The sequence below is a fragment of the Staurois parvus genome, unplaced genomic scaffold, assembly GCF_062004578.1.
Source record: "Staurois parvus isolate SC_StPar_1 unplaced genomic scaffold, SC_StPar_1.0 ptg001192l, whole genome shotgun sequence".
In the NCBI taxonomy this organism is placed as follows: Eukaryota; Metazoa; Chordata; class Amphibia; order Anura; family Ranidae; genus Staurois; species Staurois parvus.
In genome coordinates, this window is record NW_028318988.1 from 1,649,610 (window position 1) to 1,654,943 (window position 5,334).

Here is a 5,334-nt window from a genome sequence, read left to right on the forward strand (position 1 = left end):
AGGCACACTCCAACAGGCTCAACTACAACCCTCTGTTTCCTACAAAATCCCCAAAAAGATAAAAAGAAATTTAGAAGAATAACACATCTTTACAATGGTAAGACTGCTGCTAAAAAAATCAAAAATAATTTTATTCTTTTGTTTGGCCAACAATTTTATGCAGTTTGCATACAATTCTTTCTCTGAGAGCTTTGGTCCTTATCCCGTAGATCAGAGGGTTTGCAGAAGTAATTATGCCGGTAGCGATCAAAGGTATGATAACATCAACTTTGGTTGACATAGAACCTGTGGTTAGACTGTACCTGAAATTTAGGAACAAGAGGGTGAAAATATAAGTGGAGAAGGCCAACATGTGGGTCACCAATGTACGCAGAGCCTTCTGGGAGGATTCTGCAGAGAGTTTCAGACAGATGACTACTGTTCTTATGTAACAGTACATTATTACAAGCAAGCAGCCAATCAAATTGAACAAGGTCAAAGTAGTTCTATAGATGACATTAATTGTTATATCGTTACAAACAAGCGGTTGTAGAGACATGCTCTCACAATAGACGTTGTTAACATTTACCCCACAAAATGTCAGTCTTAATACCAACAATGTACTCACTGTTACTATCACCACATTGTAAACATATATGACAAGTGATATTGTTTGAGTTGTGTAGTTGGTCATCAGAGTGTGATATCTCAGAGGGTGGCCTACAGCCAGATATCGATCATATGCCAATATTGTAAAAGTAAATATTTCATAAGTTCCATAAATATCAATACAGAAAGATTGACAGAGACATCCTGCAAGTGAGATGGTTGAGCATCCAGAAAACAAGTCAATGGCCAGCTTGGGAAAATATGCTGCGTTCCCCGACATCACATTGATAACCATGATGCATATTAAGATGTACATAGGCTCATGCAAGCTTTTCTCTGTCCAGGTTACATAGACAATCATAGAAGTCATAAACAATGTGACTGAAAATAATGCAAGAGCAAAAACTGCACATACATATCGAAATGAATCAAGTTCGATAAGTCCCACCAGAACAAAGTTGGTCACAGAGACATTTTTCACAGATGAGTTCATGTCTTGGAATTACGTCTTGCAAAATCAACAATTCCTAAAAATGTTCTATTCAATCTGAATACTTTAAATTGAAATGCATCAATCATAGAGGCCCTGTGGATATTAGTGTGACATTCATCGCATTGCTTTTCTCTTGAATTCAGTTGGGCTTTTATAGGTTTTACAGGTTTCATAAAGCTATCCCTCACTATTTAAATTTAGAAACGTTTGCAGTCGCTGCATCCAAGTCTTCCCAGTGGACCACAGTTGTTACAACTGTCGCTGATGGACTAATTAGTGTCAGAAATCTTATGAAGTAATGCAGAATAATTTAACAAGCTTTCCAAATGAGAGATAAACATGCAAAAATAAAACATGAAAAGAGAAGCTTTGAATTAAAAATTGAACTGACCTTTTGCATAGTAATAGTGTAAAACACATCTCTAATCTTGTGTAGGTTTGATGTTATTGATGGTTCAGTTAGGCACAATCATAAGAGATAAGATAAGTCAGGGTATGAGAAGATAACATACGATAAGATTAGACAAATCTAGATTTTTTGTCATTGCAAAAATAAATTCACAATGAAAGTTCTATCCTACTCCTCATTTTAACAAACCACAAAAAACAATACATCACACACTGATGCACAGTACATAAATAAAATCAATACCTAGAATACTAAAACATTCCTTTCTAAAAATAAGAACACCAATAACAGCAGCCTAGAACCACCCGGCTCATTATTTTAATATTCTTACCATATTTAATGCTTTTATAGTCCTTGGAAAAAAACTAAATCTGTCCTCAATTTAATGTTTTTACACCATCTACCAGATGGCAATCATTCAAAAAAATGGTGACCAGGATGAGACAAATCTTTCACTTTTCTCTGCTCTACATAGACAGCAAATAACACAATGGTAAAAAAAAAACGGGATGCCCTAAGCTAAATAATGAATAAAAGAAAACCTAAGGGGTTCCAGGCATGGTGACCCCTAGTATTACAAAATAGATATAGCCGACTCACATGAGAATAATAATGTGTTGTCCTCGGAACCTATTAATGCACAAGAAAATGAGGTTGAGACCAAGGGAAAGAGATCCCTAAGGTCAAGGGGTCCCAATGAGGACAAACTATGACTTGAATGAAAAAACAATTTGACCATTTATTGCAGAATAAAATTAGCAGACATATAAATATTAACAAAAAAGAGACCTCACCACCACCAACAGAGAATAAAATGAAGGATGGAGATGACGTGGTCATCCAAGATGACACCACACGCTAAGAAGTCTGGCACCTCAGTAAAAGTACTATGCCTATGAGGGGTCATGCACTACATGGATAGAGAAGGTAGAAGAACCATGTGAATGTATGATAAAGAGCATACATAATGTTGCATTAATAAGGAAAAATATGATAGCCTATGTATACCCTCCTAAACAACTAGCCTTTAACATGGAGTGAACCATGACTCAATCATGATGCTAACTAAAGGAGAGAAACATTAATATATCCATGATGGTTCCATAATGGCAATGGTCTCTAAATGGACAGAGTACTTGCTGTATATATAAGAGCAATATTCGACAAGAATTGTCCAATGATGAAGATTACATAAATCATGGGCTCACCCTTGAGTAACTGAGTAAAGAAAATGGCATCAAAACAGTCCCCCCCCCCCCATAGCAGAGCCCAACCAGGGAAGTACTATGAGTATAATGAATATTTGCGAATACTTTTTCATACATTCACATGGCTCTTCTACCTTCTCTATCCATGTAGTGCATGACCCCCCACAGGCATAGTACTTTTACTGGGGTGCCGGGATTTCTTAGCGTGTGGTGTCATCTTGGATGACCACGTCATCTCCATCTTTAATTTTTTTCTCTGTTGGTGGTGGTGAGGTCTCATTTTTTGTTACTATTTATATGTCTGCTAATTGTATTCTGCAATAAATGGTCAAATTGGTTTTTCATTGAAGCCGCAGTTTGTCCTCATTGGGACCCTTTGACCTTAGCTATCTCTTTCCCTTGGTCTCTACTCCTTTTCTTCTACATAGACAGCAAGACTCATACATTTCATCTAGAGAGAGAAGTCTACAGACCTGAATTTTCTGCACAGTGTGGATTATTTCCTTATCCCTCTCTAAACACTTGGGATACCAAACCAAGGTGCAATGCATCCATACAATTTCAATAGATGATCAGTAGACGGTCTCTAATCATGTCCATCATCTAGTGAACCCAAAACAAGCTGAATGCTTTCTGTCTACTACTTCACCCACAATATGCTTCAAAATTTAAGATATTAGGGGCATGGCCGGAGTGGAAGCTGAATGGCTGCATAACTACACAGCTCTGCTGTACTCACAGTGCCAGCACAAAGCAGCAGCTGACCTAACACTCCAAAAGCGACCAGAGGAGAGGTAACAGCCCGGTGACCCTCAGGGAGATGACAAAGAAGAGGAAAGCTGAGAGGAAACACCTGAAATTAACAGAGTTTCCCCCTTGGCTGGATCACAGCAATCTCCAATATGACAGCAGCAGCTCAGGATCCTCCTTCTTTCAATCAGCACACAGGCAAGTATTTGCAGCTTCTCCTGTGACACCTGTTGAGCAGAAAAACAGCTCTATCTTAATTCAGCCTGTCTTCCATGCTTTCTCTGCTTCCCCTATTGAGAGCCCAGCAAAATCTAAACCTAGAATGACAGATATTAACCCACAGCATGCTGTAACAGATTCTCACATTAATACTTCACATTCTGCAAGTCATTTCCCAGATCCAATGGCTAGCCAGTAAAAACAATATATATATATATATATACACAAAGTATCTTTACAGTTCTATAGCTCCGCTACTCCTAAATCAGGTGGTATAACCCTACTTTATAACCTTCTACAATGTAAATCAGAATTTAATAAGACTACTCCCTTAAGTGGGAAAAAGACTTAGAGACTGAAATCAATAATGAGCAGTGGGAATGTGCATTCAGGATTTGTTTTCAGGAGGTGTTTTCAGCTACTAGATGTGTTAACCTTTGGCACTAATGCACAAAATTTCCACGAGATGGTATATAACTCCTTACCAAATGGCCAAATTCTCAGAACAACATAGTCCTCAATGCTGGAGAAACTGAGGTCAGGTTGGTACTCTATTACATATATTATGGACATGAAAAATATTAGAAGCTATTGGTATAAAGTCTGCCACATGATATCGGAAATGATCTGGATATTAAAACAACCTGATCCTACCCTAGCCATTCTGAATATAAATATAGACACATATCCAATCCATTATCCACTCTTAGTGATACATATTTTTCTAGCATCAAGACTTACCATTACTAGACACAGGAAAAAAGACTTAGCCTCTTCTGTAAAAGAAGTAATTGAACTAGTCCAGACCCACTTCATCTATGAGAAATCTTTAGCTTACATAAATGATAGAATTACCAAATTTAACAAAGCTTGGAAACCTGGTCCGACTGGTTCAGAACTGTAACCTAAGATATTAATATGTTTAACCTATTTGTGGATACTCTAAAATGATTAGTTTGTGGAACTAGTAGAACTGTTAGGAATTATTCAATAATTTCTTTTTTCTCTGTTGAACTTTAGCGCAACACTGTGATATTGTGTAGCTTTTCACTGTCCTATTTTTGTTTTTAGTTTTTTTTGTTGTTGTTGTAACTATATTTGTAAAACCAAATAAAAAAATGTATTATGGAAAAAAAAATTAAGATATTGCTGGGTAAGGGAAAATCTTGGACTGCTCTGCTTCTTCCATAACTCTCCCCTTAGACCATCGGAGTGTTCATTATCATTTTTTTAACTGTTTTAAAAATATAATTTTTTTTTTGTACAGTGCATCCCGAAAGTATTCACAGCGCTTAACGTTTGCCACATTTTGTTATGTTACAGCCTTATTCAAAAATGGATTAAATTATTTTTTTTCCTCAACATTCTACACACAATACCCCATAATGATGACGTGAAGAAGTTCATTTTGAAATCTTTGCAATTTATTAAAAATAAAAAAACGAAATAAACACATGTACATACTGTAAGTATTTGCAGCCTTTGCCATGACATTTAAAATTGAGCTCTGGTTCATCCTGTTCCCACTGATCATACTTGAGATGTTACCAAGCCACTCACAGCAGCCCTGGTACCATGTGCTCACTGTGACCAATCACAGCGATCACAGTTACAATATTAGGCAAGGCTGTAATTCATGATGACTTGGTTGTGATTGGTCGATTGGT